The 20,165-nt window shown below is 37.0% G+C and overlaps 1 protein-coding gene across 1 annotated transcript in view; it reads right to left on the bottom strand.

The window, feature by feature from the left end:
- Nucleotides 1-20,165, bottom strand: part of Kctd8 (potassium channel tetramerization domain containing 8) — a 236,513-nt gene that overhangs the window by 97,734 nt on the left and 118,614 nt on the right. The gene's annotated exons all lie outside the window — the stretch shown is intronic.

The raw sequence follows: 20,165 nt of genomic DNA, 5'->3' as shown, positions 1-20,165 counted from the left end.
CCCGGACACGACTCTGCACATGCTCACGTGCATGCTCATTAAATACTGGGGTTTGACTGATACGAGTTTTCTCCAGGCCTCATGCCTAATGATATTAAGACAGAGTTCCCAATTTGTACTTGTGGTGATTTACAGTTCCTGTCCCCATTGCATTGATGGAAAATGCTTTTCCACTATCATTTAATTAGCCCAGCAATTCTGGTAGAAATTAGTCTTTAAAATGTACCAGCAGAGAAAAGATTGAGAGCAGCAATAAAGCACCTTGCACCAAGACCAGACGATTTTAATAACACAGCATTGGTATTAAATGCTATCAATAAAAGGAGTAATTATTTACCATAAAAGGATTAATGTTAGAGGCCCTCATCTTTGGGAGCTGTGATCCTGTCTGTATAATAAAGAAACTGGAATAGAATATATGAAATACTATTTCTGATTCTGTGACTATTTCATTACCCCTCTCCCCAGAATGATCCGCATGAAAATAGCCCTTTGTACACAGCAACGTAACTTCTGAAAAACATAAAATATATTTGGGATTATTTTCTATTTAATAGGAGAAACTCAAATTCACTCAGTGTCATGAAGAACTTATAAATGCCAACAGACTAGGAGTGAGTTGGGAAGCCCAGTATCATGAAAACACACTACAGAGCTGGGCATGCTGGTGCACACCTTTAATCCCAGCACTCTGGAGGCAGAGGCAGGAGGATTGCCAAGAGTTTGAGGCCACCCTGAGACTACATACTGAATTCCAGATCAGCCTAAGACCCTACCTCGACCAAACATTAAACAAAAACACTGCATGGGGGTTGGGGAGAATGGTCAGTGGTTAAAGGTGCCTGCTTGCAAAGCCTACACACTCGAGCTTGATTCCTCAGTACCATGTAAAGCTGGACACATTAAGTGGCATGTGCATGTGGAGTTGTTTGCAGAGGCAGGAGGTCCTGGCACACCCATAATACCCTCTCTCATTCGTTCTCTCTTTTCTTTCCTTCTCTCATCAAATAAGCATTAAAAAAAAACACTGCATAATAATGAGACAGTAAATGAGACAGATGTCAGTACGTGTCATAGAGATGCTTGAATCATTACTGTTTTTAAAATAAATAAATCATACTTCTTTGAGTTTTCAAATAACCCCATAAATGAAGAGTTATCTAGAAAAGGAGTAGTGTCAAAAATCAAAACCAGGTCTTGTTTTTATCAGGCAGTCAGATACTTGAGTCCTTTATAAGCAAAAAGGAATATGTTATTTTCCTTTATATGTTTTAGTTTTTTCATCAAAGTGAGAAACTGAAGACAAACTTTAGATATCCCACAAATAAGCAGATGCAGACTCAATTATGTTTCTGATTGTAAGGCACAAACATACAAAATTATTAATATTTTAGTGCTAGATTCATAATGTTACTTTCACTTTTGATTTTCTAACAAATGAACAAGTCAGTCATTATAGACTTGAATATAATTATGCCACAAGCCATATTTCTAAAGTGTGGTATGAAAGGCTTCTTACCACATTGAGGTTTTTTGTTTTAATTGTAAGAATACATGACTTACAGGCAATGTAAGAAATCAAAATAATGAATAATGATTCTTTTTCTTTAACTCTCACAAACTCAGAAAAATCTATGAAGACATAGGAATGAGAAAAATATATTACTTTCTGAACTCTCTATATATGTACCAGAAGGCAAAAGAACCCCCAAAATTTTATTATTTAATGAGGTTATTATTCTCTAAATTTATTCATGCAATAAAGAAGGATGGTTAGAAATAGGATATTTAGTGTGCACAGTGGAATTCTTAATTTCAAGAATGAGAGACATTCTGAAGGTCTTTTCTAGAACCTGCTTTGGCAGCAGTAATAAACCAACCACCTTAACACTTAAATTTCAGTACGCGGAGTTATTCTCATGAATAAACTTAAAAAAAAAATAACAGAATAGGGACTGGAGGGATGACTCTGCACTTAAGGCACTGGCCTGCAAAGCCTAACGAACTGGGATCGATTCCCCAGTACCCATGTAAAGCAGATGCATAAAATGGTACACACAATTAGAGGTCATTTACAGCGGCTGGAGGTCCTGGTGAGCTCATTCTGTCTTTCTCTTTCTATCTCTTTCTGCTTGCAAATAAATAAATGATTTTTTAAAGGAATAAAATGAAAAAATAATATAAAATGGAAAGTTGTACATAGGTCACATAACTCCAAAGACCTAGTCATTGATGAAATGCCATGTATACATTGTAAAATAATTTCCCCTCATTTCTTATTGCAGTCTTTCTAAAATCCTTCCATTTTAGAGAAGAGAAAATCACAACTTCCTGTTAGATAATGTCTTTTCTACTTCTCTCTTTAAAAAAAAATAAATAAATCTTAGAAAGCATTTCCACAAGCTCCTCTACCATCCCACACTTACCGAGGAGTAGCTGTAGCCACATCTTTGGCTTTTCTGAAAGTGAGCCATTTCACTGGTTCAGTAAACTAAAATCTCCTACACAAAGTCAGACGTCGCCTTTCATTTATATCATGGACACAGTACATTTTACTTGCACCTTTCACCAACCAGAACCGATCCAAACGTGACATCATTCCTTCCAGATGAAAACAAATCAAAACAGCTAACACTGGACCTGCTCAAGACACAACTCATAGAATTTTTTTTTTTTTAATGAATGCAATAAAATTTCCTTCCTCCTCTTCCTCCTGTCTTGTTTTACACCAACTAAAGCTGTCACCTCCACCACTCTCTGGAAAGTTCCTGTCTTGTAACGATATCCAGCGGTCCATTCTCAGTGCACACTTACTTCTGTTAGCACAGTTTGACCCACGTAAGCTCCCATTTCCTGTCATATGCTTGTCAGTAGCTTTTTGAACACTATGCCTCCCTCATTTTTTAAAAAATTAATCTGTGAGCACTTCTGCATCTCCTTTGAAAATGCCTTTTCTCTTCCCGTACTCTTCCTTTTGTTCTGGTGATCTCTGGCTCAGTTCTGCACCTCTTCTCATCTTTGTTCATATTTACTCCTTTGTGTCATATTGGACACTCTGTAACAGTAACTTCACTGATATTAAGAAAGAAACCATAAAATCCTAAGCTCATATTTCTTTTGTTCAACTCTAGGTTCATATGTCCAGTTGTTAGGGTTCTCACATTCTACATCTACAAGGCTAAATTCCCATTCTCCTCTTCTAGAGCTACCCAAATTTAATGCATCTATTCATTAATGGCAACTCTATCTTTATAAAATTTATATTCCTCTTGAGATCAATTCTGTCATAATATATTTGCCAAGGATTGATGGCTCTGTATTCAAAAAGCTTAGTAAATTAATAAAATATATCATCTCTAATACTACCACATTATTTCCCATATAAAGTGTAGTTAGCCTTCTAACTAATAAAAAGTTCAGTATAGCCAGGCATGTTGATAAAAGAGATACTACCATGTTGTATTAATAAATAACACCTAAGGTAGCATGAACAGTCTGTCATTGTTATACCACCTTTTGACTCAAAGCAGATATGACTAGTTGATTACTGTGCCATTTCTTGCTGATCCAATAAACTTGAGATTCATTTGCAGTATAGTATTCATGGATGCCATTATATATCAATAAAAGAAAAAACTAATCTCTTCAAATAAAATAACATTTATTATATATTTATTATGTTTATAACCTTAAGCAACTCCTGTCTAGACCTGTATCTCATCAAATACCTTTGTAGATATTCTGACAAAAGGAAGTAAATTATGCAATGACAATAAAGAAACAGTTGCCTAGCCCAGATAGGACAGGATCTCTCAGATGTTTTATGTTCTAGGGTACACGCAGTGAGTAACCTCAAGTCTATGTGCTAAAGGAAAATGCTAGTGCATATTTGGGTAGAATTCCTAACCATTTTCTGTGTGAAAGTCACTTATAATTGGAAGCTAGTGGAGCAATAGATGTATAGCTCCAATATGAAAGTATAATTTAACAATTGCATATCACGGAAGTGTTTCACAATTAACAGAGACACTGGCAATTATGTGAGAGATTAGGTAATTAGTATACAAAAGCATGTCATTAAAAACACACAGACACTTTGACTGACTTGGAAACCTAGCCAGCCAAAACAGATTAATCAGAATCACTCAAATATGGAAAACAGCGATAAATCAAAAACATATAATGGTAATCACAGAATTTATTTATATGTGAACATTAAGCAACGTTGAGGGGTTTTCATGTATACGTGTGTGGGATGTGCTTGTGTGCGCATGTATACGTATCATATTTTTGTGACTACACATGTGTAGAGGAGAGGTTGATGTTGGGTATCTTCCTCAATCATTCTCTACTTTCTGAGAGAAGGTCATTCATTGAACCAGAGCTCACAGGTTCAGTTAGTCAAGGTAGACAGTTTGTTCTAGGAATACACCTGTCTCTGCCACCTGATCCCTGGAAGTTCAGGTGCACACCACCACATTCAGCATTTATGTGGCTACTGAGGATCTGAAACCAGGCCCTCATGCCTGCATGATAAACATTCTCCCAACTGAGCTATCACCCTTGTGCAACTTAGAAATTTCTTTTTAATTTTCATACTTTATTTATTTTTTGAGACAGACAAAGAGGCAGAGAAAGAAAGAAGAGGGGGTGGAAAAAATGGGCATGCCAGGGCCTCTAGCCACTGCAAGTGAACTCCAGATGCATGTGCCACTTTGTGCATCTAGCTTATGTGGGTCCTAGAGAATCTAACCAAGGTTGTTTGGCTTTGCAGGCAAGCACCTTAACCACTAAGACATCTCTCCAGTCCAACTTTGAGTTTTGTAAGATGAAAATTTTCACTTCTTTTCAAGCAAAGAAACACTTTGCAAACTTAATGTTGTCAAAATCTCCTTTGGGATTAAATTTACAAGATTTTTTTTTCCTTCTATGAAAAAAAAAATTCATTTCAGGAACAATGATCCCTCCAGTTTTCTTTCTGTTACTTTTTTTTTACGTCAAAGTGTCACTTAAATCAATGCCTCTGTCTTTATTGAAATGTATAATCTTATTTTTAAAAATATTTTTAGGTGACTTGCTATCTAAATTTGCTTTCTTTCTCCATCTATCTTGAAAGACATAAAGATAAAATGTACAGAGAAAATGTTGGGCCATTACATCAGTGTAGGAAGATCAGATTTTGATGCATATTTTCAAATATTTCTAATATGTTTACATAACTTATTCCAAAAAAACTACATTTTAAAATTTGTAGTTTAAATCTATATTTGAATCTTAGTTTTATTTATTGTCTCTGTTCTTATGTTACTGATACTTTTAGGGTTTTCATAAGTAAAATGAGGGTATTATCAACCTCACAAGAGGGGTGTAAATTTGCTTTTTGTATGGTCTTACTCTACCCCAGGCTGACCTGGAACATACTATGCAGCTCAGGCTGGCCTCAAACTCACAGCAATACTACCTCTATGTTGCAGTCAGGTTCACGTTGCTGGCAGAAAACACTTGACCAAGAGTAGCTTGTGAGAGAAAAGGGTTTGTTTTGGCTTACAGACTCCAGAGGAAGCTCATGATATAGGGAAAAACTATGGCACTAGCAGAAGGTGGACATCACTCCTGGCCAACATCAGGTAGACAACAGCATCAGGAGAGTGTGCCAAACATTGTCAAGAGGAAGCTAGGTATAACATTCATAAGCCCGCCTCCAACAATACACCACAGCCAGGAGGATCCAGTTCCAAAAATGCCACCAACTGGGGGACCTAGCATTCAGAACACATAAGTTTATGGGGGACCCCTGAATCAAACTACCACATTCTACTTCCTAAGTACTGGGATTTTACAAGTCTATGAAATTTAAGCTAAGCACTATATGTAAAGTTCTAAGTTATCAAGTGTTTTACATTCCTAGAGTTTAACATGTACTTACTATATAAAAGTTATTGAATATTAATAAAACAATATGTTTTATTTGTCATATATCTTGATTCTAGTAAATATTGTGACATTAGAACTTCATACGCAATATATATTTATGCAATTACTTTGGCACAGATAGTCATAGTCTGTATTATATGGAAATTGAAATAGAAAGACACACTATAAAATATATAGCTATATAGATATAGCTGCTCTCAGAGCAATCTTGATCCTAGCCCCCAAAGAGTAAAGACCTGAGTTCAATTCTCCAGAACCCTTAAAGCTACACACTACTGAGCATCTGTAATCCCATGTAGCCTAGTGCACCTGTGGGACTTAGTACAGCAGAGGCGAAAGAATTGCCTCCGTGCTTGCAGGCCTCTTAACCTGGCAAATGCAGCTGTGAACAGTAAGCCCGGCCTCCAGCAAGGTGGAAGGTAACAACCAATAAACTCTCTAAAGTTGTCTTTTGACTTCCACATGTGTGTACTGGCATGTGAACACATGTGCTCACACACATACACACACGTGTGCACACACTCACGCACGCACGCACACAAATATTCATTTCCCCACTAAATTTGAGACTTCAATGGAACACAACACTTGAGTAGTGTCTTTCTAACACTTCTGAGTAATTCCGTGAAGCAAAAATTAAAAAAAAAATAATAATAATCCCCATCATACCTCAAAAGGGCCCCAGCTGAAACTAAGAATAATTGGGGAAACATGCAATAATGCTGGTTTCTTGGCAAACTGGGAACCAGCACAAGGGTGACGGAGATAGACACAGAGAACAATCAACTCCTACCAAACCAGATATCCAGACATACAGAGGCTCCCAAGACCTCATCATTGAAGCAGACCTAAAATGAACCAAACATGGCTCAGGGAAATTTGTGGAAGAAGGGGAGGAAAGAATGTCAGAGCCGCATGTTGGGTCATGATACGCAGAGACATATCCTCCTTCCCCAAATTAAAGGCTAACCCCAAAATGCACAACCCATATACCCCAACAAGGAGGGTCCCTGTGGAGGGGGGAGAATAGGGAGGATGCTAACAATGGTACCAACTTGACTGCATTCACTGACTAATAATAATAATAATAATAATAATAATAATAATAATAATCAGCAATTCCCTCACAAGATTCCATTTCTATGTGTGCTCAGACAGGGTCTTGGAATAATATTTCTAGGTCTATAAAGATAATGCTCTTGTTGGCATGATCTACTTGGCTTCTACCAGCTTGGAATTAAGTGGCATGTTGCCATGACTTACAGCAGTTGAATGTATTCTGACTTCTACCTGGAATGGCAAAGCTGCACACTGCTCCTAAAGAACTCCCTTGAACTACTGGTCTGCCCTCTACCACTCTATGGCTTTATAAAATAAAATTACTTAAGACGAATTATTTAGAAGGGTGGTGCAAAACACCTCCACCACCACCATACTGATTTTGCCTACGTTTTGTCAAGCTATGGTAGATATAAGCATATTTTGAAATGGCCTCCTTCCTGCGGCAACAATAGGAAACAATTCCTGGAGGACCTGCCTCAGCTTTGCTTCCTCACCAGCCTCCTGACATCCTCAATGCGAAATACAGCCCGCTTGAGGACCAAACCATGGCTTCATCTTGGGATTGGGGAAGCGGGTGTTTGGAGCCAGACATTCCAGGAAATTGTCAACCCTGTAGCTCTTCTCAAGAATGGGATACTTTTAATTCCTTAGAGCTGTTTGCTGTCCTTTCTCCTTGTCACAGGGCCAGGGGACCAGTCTTCTCAAAAAAAAAAAAAAAAAAAGAAGAAGAAAAGGAAAAAGAAATAAAGAAATAGGGTCTCGGAGGAGGACGCTTGGGATGCCTGGATCTGGTACAAGGGGCCTGTTCCCAGACTAGTCTATCAATGGGTACAAACAGCACACATCCATTTGCAAATGTAATTTATATTAAAAATTTTAAACTGTCTCAAAAGTATTGCGAAACAAGGTTAGCAACAACAGCATTACTAAAGTTCATTTAATAATATTAGCTTTTATTTTTATTTAATTTTATTGTAGGATATATTGAGGTAGGCTCTTGCTTTAGCCCAGGCTGATCTGAAATTCACTGTGTAATCTCAGGTGACCTCAAACTCATAGCTGTCCTCCTGCTGGGATTAAAAGTATGTACCACCATGCCCAGCAGGGCAGAAAGCTTATATTTTTAAATTGACTATCATTATCATAGAAATAAAATGATACCATGTGGCTTTTCCATACTTGCATGATGGTCATGTTAGAATAAGCATCTCTCTCTCTCTTCGTGTATTTATCAGTTCTTTATTTTTGGGCGCATGCGTGTGTGTTGTATGTATGGTCTACGTGTGGTGTGGTGTGGTGTGTATTTGTCATATGTGCTTGTGTGTATTGACATGAGCAGAAAGTGTTCTTACCTGCACAGCCACCCACTCATTTCCTGTCATTTAAATATATAGAGAGACAGATAGATAGATATGTATATGGTTAGTTAGTTAGTTAGGAGAGAATCAGAGAGAAAGCTGTAAAGGGAGAAAGGAGAGAAAAAACCCCTGTCACTACAAACTCCAGACATGGGCTTCACTTGGTGCATTCAGCTTTACATGGGTCCTGGGGAATTGAACCTGTTTCATATGGCTTTGCAGGCAAGTACCTTATCGCTGCGCCATCTCTCCAGCGCTCCCCTATCACTTCTGAAAGTGTATCACTTAAATAGCATTAATTCCCATTCATAAAAGCAAATGCATACTGAAATTATGTAACAAAGAAAGTAAGGAAAAGAGCATTGTAAAGATAATAGTCCCATCACTCACAAATTACCTATGCTAAAATGTGTGCATAAAGTTTCACCAAATATTGGAAGTTGTATTTTCAATAATCCTCTCTGCTTTGTGTTTCAAAGGAATGGTCTTGTTTTACTTCTGTTTTGAAAAACTGAGTAAGTTGCCATGCTTTGTGGTCTACCTTTACTGTTGCTTGTGCTAAAAAATTAAGGTGAGTTGGCACAATGTGGTGGGCTCCTTCCTTATTAAGGTGAGATAGCACACTGTGGTGGGCTCCTTCTTATACATAAAAACATAGTGCCATGGGTGATTTATTTAATCAGCCAACTCATGCATTTTTTATGAGATGGAAATTCAGAGATGTCTTAACATAATCTATACCAGTATAGATTGGTTTGCTTTAGAATTAAGTCTCCTCAATTATGAGAAATTTGGAATAGCTTTCAGCAAGTGTTCTTTCCTGCAGAGTCATCACCTATCACCTGTCATTTAAAAATATATATATATGTGTGTGTGTGTGTGTGTGTGTGTGTAACTATATATATGTATATATATAGTTAGTTAGATATATATATTATATATGATATATATAATATATCACATATATACTATATATTATATTATAATCATATGTATATAACTAACTAACTAACTAACTAACTAACTATATATATATATATATATACACACACACATATTCAGAGGGATGTAGAGGGAGAGAGGAGAGAGAAAACCTCCTGTCACTTCAAACTCCAGACACATGCCAAGGGTATTTATCAGAGGCCTACTTTATGTTTCTGTTTCCTTTTCATGGCTTTTATTGCTAGTAATCATGATAAATGTAAAACTCCTTTCACAATAATTCTATTTATGATCACCCTATCAGGACAAAAGATTATATTCACATACTTCATGGGGAAATCACACTTTGTGTTCTCATCCTTTCAAAACGAAAACATGTGAAATACTCCAATAAGAGATTTCAGGAAAGGATAATTAATTTTGCAATCTCATTGCAACACAGGAAACCACTATCATACACAATAACTAACAATAAATAAATAAATAATAAGTATAAGTAAATAAGTAACTCTTACAGTGTGCTCAAAAATAATCAAGCTTACAAAGCAGAATCACACAATCTTGTAGTCTTCTCTAAAAGTGAAAAGCCACAGGAAACACTCATTCTTGTATTTTGAAACCACTCTACATTTGCTCATTCTTCATTATTTTCAAGAATAATATCAGGCTTGAACCATGGATTAGCAGTTAAGGAGCTTGCCTGCAAAACCAAAAGATCCAGGTTTGATTCCCCAAGAACTACATAAGCCAGATGCACAAGGTAGCACATGCGTCTGGCATTGATTTGAAGCAGCTAGAGGCCCTGGTACACCCATTCTTTCTCTCTCTGTCTCTTTCTTTCTCTCTCTCTCTCTCTCTCTCTCTCTCTCTGAAATAAATAAAAAAGTAAATAATTTTTTAAAAAAGAGTATCAGCTGGGCGTGGTGGTGCACGCCTTTAATCCCAGCACTCGGGAGGCAGAGATAGGAGGATCGCCGTTAGTTTGAGGCCACCCTGAGACTCCATAGTGAATTCCAGGTCAACCTGGGCAAGAGTGAGACCCTACCTTGAAAAACAAACAAACAAACAAAAAAGAATATCACATTAAACAGCAGCCCATACAGAAACATACGTTTTCAATAATTATTAACAAAGGAAACAATGGAATTCACTGAAGTTCAATATGTATTCTTTGTTGATGACCAGTGATAAGTAAAATGTGAAACTCTTAAAATAATATGTCATTGGTCATAAACAAAAATCACTCCCATTGTAATTGTTTGCTAATCCTGTACATACTTAAATTTCAAATCCCAAGAGAAAATGTTTGCTGAACTTGCATGTCAGCTATCCACTGACATTTTAACAATGTAGTAATGATCACAGAATAGGTCACAATGTGCACATATTTTAAAAGACTGATAAAATCTTGTGGCTAACAAATCTATGGAACTAAATAAAGTACTTAGCCAAAAAATTCATATGATAAATACATAGTATAGATTTTAGAGATCCGCACGAAAGGCATACTGATCAGTTACTAGTAGACTTAACACTTCTCTGAGCAATTGACAAACATGGGGATCTAGTACAGCATTACAGTAGTCAGTATATGTGGGTGTATTCCATGTCAACATTTCATACATTATTATTTATAGGAATGGTTATTTTCTAAAATACAGATGTTTATTTATATATAATTGTTATTTGTGTTTATAAATTAAATAACTTCATGAGTAAAAGTGAAAATTAGGATATTTAAGCTATATGTGTCTTATAGCTGGACATGACAGTAAAAATTTTAAATTAATAATTTAGTTTGTAAAATATACTCATTAAAATCAAAATCTATGCCCACAGTAGAGAATACACCATGATGATCTTCATAATTTCGTCTATTAAATATTTTATAATAATTATAAGCCAACAGTATAATATGTAAATAGGAAAGGAATAAACAAGAGAAAATATATAATTTGATTCATACTCACTATAATGTTATATTCCATGTTCCATTCTGCACTTTAGTATCTTATTGATATTAGTTTTTATGACTTTTGGAGGTTAAAACTAGGGGCCCACTCATGCAAGGTACATGCCATATTGGATGTTCAACTCAAGCATGAATATTTTATAATGTAATAGCAGAAAGGACTTACATGGTATCAAATGAGGGTAAATGTGTTTACATCCATTCATACATCTTATTGAGAATTAGTGCATTACTATTAAAGAGTACTATTAAAAATAATAACAGGGCTGAAGAGATGGCTCCAAGGATTGAAAGAACTTACTTGCAAAGTCTGGAAGTCCAGGTATAATTCCCAAGTACCTACGTAACATGAGACACACAAGGCAGCATGAGCCTATGTGATTTGTTGGCAGCAGCAAGAGGCCGTGGCATGCCCATACTCACTTTCTACAGCTGGCCTCTTTCAAACAAATAAATATATTTTAAAAAATTATCACTGAATTCAGATTACAATCTAAAAACAAAGTGACACATTAATTAGTAACAAAAACAGAGCAGCAAAACACTCACTGAGACAGTATTATATTTAATGCAATATCAAGTTTTTACAGTACAATTATAAATTATAAATAACTCCAAGAATTTTTCACAAGAACACATAGTTTCTAATCTATATAGGAGTGTCAGTGGTGCATAGCATGTTGAGGACATAATCATGTTAAACAATTATATTAATGAGACTGATTAGATAACTGATACTTATTTTATTGACCCATCTTTGACAAACCCAATGGAAAAATTCAAATTTAATATTTAAAGGATGTTTAACATGCTGATATATTTTAATTTCAATGCTGTTTAAGATACATTAACTTAACATTCATATCTTAAGAGTATTTAAAGACACTTTGGAATATATACCTTTTACAGAATGTTTAAATTTATAGAATTAATTATATTCTGTAAAACCAGTAAAAACCTTTGACTATTTTTTTCTTTTACTTAGAACATATTCAAAATTTTTCTTATGCAAATTTTATAGTTGAGATAAAACTGAGATAATTATGACTTTCAAAAGGTACATAAGATTCAAAGACTATTCTCATATATTTTCAATTTATATTTGACTTTAAATAGAGGTATTTAATGAGCACATTTATTATAATAACTTTGGCAATTACTAACAGAGTACTAGATATTTAAAGGCAATCTTGCTATAGGATTTTTATCATAGTCAAGTCTTAGGAGGTAGTTTTCAAAAAGAAATTGACAAAGAATTATATTAAATTAAAATTTTTCGCCAGTAAGTTAAAAAGGAGACATAAAGGGAAGAGAAAGGGAGGAGGGTACTTAACAGGTTGATATTGTATATATGTAAGTACAGTGATTGTGATGGGGAGGTAATATGATGGAGAATGGAATTTCAAAGGGGAAAGTGGGGGGGAGGGAATTAACATGGGATATTTTTATTTATTTATTTATTTGAGAGCGACAGACACAGAGAGAAAGACAGATAGAGGGAAAGAGAGAGAGAATGGGCGCGCCAGGGCCTCCAGCCTCCGCAAATGAACTCCAGACGTGTGCACCCCCTTGTGCATCTGGCTAACATGGGACCTGGAGAACCGAGCCTCGAACCGGGGTCCTTAGGCTTCACAGGCAAGCGCTTAACCGCTAAGCCATCTCTCCAGCCCAGGATATTTTTTTATAATCATGGAAAATGCTAATAAATTATTTTTTAAAAAATTTCTTCAAAGACTACCAAATAGTTAAATGAAGAGAGAACAGAATTGCCTTCTGGACATCTGACAAGGGGTTAATAGCCAAATTCTATATAGTATTTTTTTAAAAAAATATTAAATGCAAATCACCTTATAACCCAATCAAGAAATAAGTAACAGAAATGAGCAGACAGTTCTCATAAGGTTAAGTACGAATGACAACTAAATTCATGAACATAAATACTCAACAACGCAAATCCAAAGTAAATTGTGATTTCATCTCACCCTACTCAGAATGGCTAGCATTTAGTAAACAAACAACAAATGCTGAAAGACGTGAAAAAAGGAACATTTATAGACTGTTGATAGGCACTTAAATCAGTCCACCTAATATGGAAATGTCTATGGAAGGTACTCAAAATAACAAAAAGTAGAACTACCATGTGACCCAGCTAGGCCACTCCTGGATGATACGTGTAAAGTAATCCAAGACAGCATACCATGGAGATACTTGACCATCCATGTTTATTGTGGCATGATTCACAATAGCCATATTATGGAATCAGTTTGGATATCCATAAAAACATGAATTTATGAAGAAATATATGTATGAAAGTTAAGTATATGCACACACACAAAGGAGTTTTTGTCATTCATACAGGCAAATGAAATTGTGTCAATCATGAGAAAAAAGATGGCACTAGATGCCATCATAATAAGTGAAATAAGCCAGCCTTTTGATGTTTTATAATTCATATCTCATTTTTTCTTCATATGTGGAACCTAGATTACACACGCCATATACAGATGTTAGATAGATAGATGATTGATAGATAGATAGATAGATAGATAGATAGATAGATAGATAGATAGATAGAAAGAAAGAAAGAAAGAAAGAAAGAAAGAAAGAAAGATAGATAGATAGATAGATAGATAGATAGATAGATAGATAGATAGATAGATGCTACCTTGTGCATCTGTCTTTATGTGGGTACTGAGGAATCAAACTCAGGCCATCAGGTTATATAAGAAAGCACCTTTAACCACTACACCATCTCCACAGTCTCTCTCTGTGCATTGATCATAGAAGCTTCATTTTGCCTTGGGAAAAGACAAGTCTCTAAACAAGTCAAGGTGCTAAGAGTAAGTGACTGTTGAATTCTCAGTCCTAAATACGACATCTGTATCACTCCCACCAAGGATCAAGAAACACAGTAGAAGAGAGGGCCCAAAAGATATAAGGGCCAGAGGATAGAGGGGAGTGGTGTGGTGTACTGTTTTAAGAACAGGACATGGCTCTTGTACTCAGACTCAAAACTGCTATAGCTACCGGCATAAGAACTGCACACAAGATGGACTCGTCAACATTCCGTCATAGAAACACGAGGCCCCACCCTTCCCTTTGGAATTATTGGCAGTTGATGGTTGCTGGGGAGGAGAGTGCTATTATCTTTAGTATTTTATCAGCTTGTAGTTGCCCATGCCTCTTAAATAAACCCCACACGTGCCAGCCGTGGCGGCGCACACCTTTAATCCCAGCTCTCGGGAGGCAGAGGCAGGAGGATCATCATGAGTTCAAAGCCACCCTGAGACTACATAGTGAGTTTCAGGTCAGCCTGAGCTAGAGCGGGACCCTACCTCAAAAAAACAAAATATAATAATAATAATAATAATAATAGTAAATAAATAAATCCCCACACATGTCCAATCAGACAACCTTAATGAAACTCAGTAGGTAATTTAAAAACAAACAAACAAACTACAAATTAGAAGTGTGACCAGTTGGGAAAAAGGAATTCAGGGAGAACTAAAAAATGAAGAAAAGAAAAAAGAAAAAAAAAAATTCAGCTTTTATATATAACCTCAGACCAAGAATGACTCAGTATAATGAGGTGTTGTTGAACTTAATGATTTTTAATGCTACAACATAAAAGGGAACCGAGGGTTTTATGAAATAATTAAACTATTAAAATTTAAAAACTAAGTGGCTTTAAATACATTTTTCAACAACTCCATATCTCCTTCTCCTGCCTCATAACATCGTTGAGCCCACTGGTACTGCCAGTTAATAATTTTAAAAAGATAAAAAGTTATACTTCAGGACAATAGGTTTTATATGTTGCCATAAAAACTATGAGAAAGCTCAAAAAAAAATTAAAAAAAAAAAAGGGCTGGAGAGATTGCTTAGTGGTTAAGCGCTTGCCTGTGAAGCCCAAGGACCCCGGTTCGAGGCTCGATTCCCCAGGACCCACGTTAGCCAGATGGACAAGGGGGTGCATGCGTCTGGAGTTCGTTGCAGTGGTTGGAAGCCCTGGCGTGCCCATTCTCATTCTCTCTCTCTGCCTCTTTCTCTGTCTGTCGCTCTCAAATAAATAAATAAAAATAAACCAAAAAAAATTAAAAAAAAAACTATGAGACATTTCAAAGTTTTTGTCCCAGAAATATAAACACTATGAAGACCAGTGATGATATCCCCGAGTGAATTATAGGAACGAAGCAGAGTTAGTTACCATCAATGTACAGGGACGTTGTACATGTGACTCAGATGCTTTAATTATAAACACTATTGCAATACTTAAAACTTGTTTAATGCGATGAGCCTAGAGCTTTAAGGTCATTAATCTCAGTTGCTAATTTATCAGCTTTAGAATCACAGTGGTAACAAATATCTGGGCAAATTTGTAGGGAGATATATGGAGATTAGGTGAATTGGGGTGAGAAGATCTACACTAAATATGGAAGAACCATTCCATGGGCTTGGGTCCTGGACTGTCTAAAAGCGGAGAGAGCAGGCTGAGAATCAGCCTCCATCCCTCTGTATTTCCTGATCCTGCAGACGGAATGTGCCCAGCTCCTGGTTCAGGATGTACTTCCTCCCTCTAAGTGGAAATAAACCTTTCATCACTAAGTCATGTCAGTTATTTTGTTTCCACAACATGACTGGTGACTAATACGAGGTGGTAAAATAACCTGTTTTTATCATTGTGTGTGCCTATTCATACACACCTGTGTATATGCAGATATCACAAATAATCCAACTATTTTCTGAATTCATTACCAAATATTAGTCCTGAAAAACTTATCATTTCTTTCCCACTGACTCAATAGTTAAGTATGCATCACAGTACTAAATTTCCAAAACAGATTCTTTACCTCTCTATTTTTCACTCTGTCACTTTTCATGTTGTTTTGACTTTAGGCATTGTGGTTGTTGGAATAAAATGTTCCCCCATACACATGTATTTTGAATTCTTGGCTAGTGGAGCTTTGAGGAAAACTGTGGGAGATGAAATCTTGTTGGAGGAAATGTGCTACTGGGGGCAGACATTTAGCTTTATTAATCTAGCAGTTCTGGATTACGATATTCAAGTGAGCTCACCATGGCTGTTCCTCCAAGCTACTGTGACAAGATATGATGACCTTCCTGCTTTCAATGCCATGCTGTCCCCACCATTATGAAACTTCCCTAGAAACTATAAACTCATATCAGCCCTTTCCTTGCATGAACTTATTCTTAGTCTGGTGTTTTTTCCTCAGGAACGAGAAAGTAATTACTCCATGATTTTTTTCGTCATCTTTTTGTTACTGTATCCAAAACATTAAGGATTTAACTAACAAAGAATTTTTTTTTTTTATTTAGATTATGCTGCTAATAGTTTTAGTCTAAGATCAGGAAGCCACAAGGTGTGTGACTTTGGCATAGAAACACGGGGAGTCAATGGTGAAGCAAACTGTCTGCATCATGAAAAGTAAAGGAAATGGGTCCACAGGCCCCATTCAAAAGCACGTCATCCGTGACCTAAATATTCCTACTGAATATTGCAACCTTGGAGACCAACAGTTTAAGACATGCACTTTGAGGAAACTAACCAAGACTTATGAAGACTCTGTGGTATTTATTAAGGGAACCAATTGCTCCTCAAAGACAGGCTCTCAGATTCTTCCATGCATAGCATGCAAACCAATGTCAGAACTAGGGACATGAACAGAGATTAATTCCAGTGTTTCCTTTTCCTAGTATTTTTTGTCTTTGAAAGGTTGTATGTCTGTAACGGTCCTGGCAGGAGTGAAGATGTTGTAAGGAGACACTTTTGTCTTTTCTTTTGGCTATCGGACTATTGAAACAATGGGCATCAAGGATTTACAATTTGCCTAAGCATGTCATGCAGGAAGAAGAAAAGGCTAAAAGCCTCCTGTCAACTGAAAGAGGAGCTTGTCTCCCAGGAGGAGATGTCACAGAGTTTGAACAGATTTTCAGACCATTTACAAGAGAATAGAACCCCAACAATGATGGGTCCATCTATTTAAACCTAAACCTCATGTCTGCATACTGAAAATGGACTAGGGTGTGGAAAACTGGAGCTCTTTATTTTTTTCTTCTTCATAATGCAGTCACATTGGATAAATCTCTTTGTTTTTCATTATTACTTGCCTATTTAATTAGCCAATTGAGTGTGGTCATCTAACCCAGCTACCACATGGGCGCTGTCAGGTCCCCATGTCTGACCATGACAAATCTCACAACTCCAGGAACATGTCACATTTTAAAAAACATTTTAGAACATTTTTCTTTTCTGTTGACAACTTCCATAATTATAGACAATAAACCATGATACTTCCCTCCCCCACTTTTCCCTTCACAAATCTACTCTCCATCATATCTCCTCCCTCTCTCAGTTATTCTCTCGTTTTTATGTCATCATCTTTTCCTCCTCTTATGAGGGTCTTGTGAAGATAGTGCTAGGCAGTGTGAGATCATGGATACTGAGGCCAATTTGTGTCGGAACAATTGTGTTGTAAGCAGTCCTACCCTTTATTCGGCTCTTACATTCTTTCAGCCACCTCTTCATCAATGGACCCTGAGCCTGAAGGAGTGATAGAGATGATTCAGTGCTGAGCACTCCTCTGTCACTTCTTCTCAGCACCATGGCGTCCTTTGTGTCATTCTAGAGGTCACTGCCATCTGCGAAGAAAAGCTTCTCTAGACAAAAGTGAATGTAGGGCTGGAGAGATGGCTTAGCGGTTAAGCGCTTGCCTATGAAGCCTATGGACCCCGGTTCGAGGCTCGGTTCCCCAGGTCCCACGTTAGCCAGATGCACAAGGGGGAGCACGCATCTGGAGTTCGTTTGCAGTGGCTGGAAGCCCTGGCGCGCCCATTCTCTCTCTCTCTCCCTCTATCTATCTTTCTTTCTGTGTCTGTTGCTCTCAAATAAATAAATAAAAAATGAACAAAAAAAAAATTAAAAAAAAGTGAATGTAGCATTAACATATGGATATGAACATTAAGAAAAATGCTTGCAGAAAAGTTTGGTGAGCATAATATATGCATTTAGTCAGACAAGAATAGGCATTACATGCCTACAGATAATGACCATCCCTACAATAGGTTTTTGATTAGGTTTTCAGTACCAGGCATGTATTCTCGCCCGTGGTACAGGCCTCCAGTCCAATGGGAAGGCGGTTGTTTTCCCTTATAACAGATTTACCACTATTGCACCTGTTGGGTCATTTTGCCTGGCTGGCTAAACTTCAAGCTTATACCGTCCACTGTTTGCACCACTCATGACTTTTCTTTCCTATAGGGCTGCATGCAGCATAGTGTTTTCCAGCTTCTTTCAGCTAGTTTATAGGGAGGAGGTTTTCATGTCAGCCCCAGCTTGATTTCTCAGTGAAGGTGCAGTATGTGGACTCTTCAGCAATCAGGTCTTAGCATCTATTTCTGGTGGAAAATCAAGAGCCTTGGTAATGGCCTGTAATGTTTTGGGGGCATCAGAGATATCCTGGCCAAAAACTAACTGGAAGATATCCCATCCCTGACTCTAAAATTTTTTCTACTAAAAGTCTATGGCTTCCGGATGTACCATAATCCAAAAAAAAAAAAAAAAAAAAAAGGTTTCCATATGGCTTATTCATAACCTTTTCAATTTTGATTTACTCTCCCCCGCCCTTCTTTTAACTCAATCTCTTCCCCTGACCCCATTTAGGCCATTTAACCCCCAGTAATCTGTTCATCTACCTGCATATATACAATACCATCTCCTTAAGTCAACACCCTCTCCTTCTTTCTTTATAGCCCATTTCTAGCTTACTGGCTTTTGCTACTAACTTTTACTCTAACATGTCACATTTTAAATGAATAGTGACGTGATACTTTGAGGAGTCCACTATCTGCATATATTCTCTCTCTTTTTTCTCTTTCTCTTGTGTATTTTCCTATCTTATATACTGATACCTCGACTCCTCAAATTATTTTAGAGGCACTTCATTTTTCAAAAAGATAGTTTTGGTTCTGTCAACCAATCATTTCCAAATTAGTTAGGTAAAGGTTAAAACTGTCATTTCAATGTCAAGTCATATTTCTATACAGTAAGTGATTATGGACACTTGAATTTTATGATGAGCATGCTATCTTTGGAATTCATGAGTCATGAACGAGTACAATGGTAGGCTCATACATTGTCATGTGGATCCCAGTTAAAGCATTGCCAGCCACTTCAGTAAAATTGTGCCAGTCACTGAACAAATATGTTCATCTTCTCATAAACAGGAAAGCCTGTATAAAATACCAACAGCATATAATGTTTTGGGGGCATCACAGACCTCCCTGGCCAACAACACATTGGAAGGTGTCCCATCCCTGGCACTGAAAGTTTTCTAGGATATTCTTTGGCTCCTGAGTGTTCCATTGTCCAAAAATGGAGGATTCCATATGATTTATTTATATCCTCTTATTGGCCACTGCCAAGGCCCTTGGTTTCCCACCAAGAATAGATGGTAAGACCCTCTTGCTGAACACTCCACATACTTGGGCTGCAAGGCCACTGAGGAAAACTGCTGGAACTGAGCTGATAACCTCCTCCATGTAGACTAGCTGACAGAAAGCTGGAAGAAGCCATTCTACATGCAGTTCAATGGGAGAAAGAGATACCACCAGTGAAGATAGTCAACAGTGGACACTGTAAGCCTTATAATGGGCCAGCTGGGCCAAATGAGTCAACAGGTGCAATAGTGGCATGTCTATCATGGTGGAAACCAACTGCCCTCCAATTGGACTGGAGGCCCACTCCATGGGAGGGAATACATACCTGATACTGAAAACTTAAAACAAGGGTAGTCATGAGCCCTAGGGGTGTAACATCTGCTGATATCTGGATAAATGTATATACTATGCTTATCAAGCATATGCTTATTAAGCACTTC

This window comes from Jaculus jaculus, chromosome 11 (genome assembly GCF_020740685.1).
Source record: "Jaculus jaculus isolate mJacJac1 chromosome 11, mJacJac1.mat.Y.cur, whole genome shotgun sequence".
Classification (NCBI taxonomy): Eukaryota; Metazoa; Chordata; class Mammalia; order Rodentia; family Dipodidae; genus Jaculus; species Jaculus jaculus.
The sequence above is the reverse complement of the archived record's forward strand: the minus strand, read 5'-3'. Positions and strand labels throughout refer to the sequence as shown.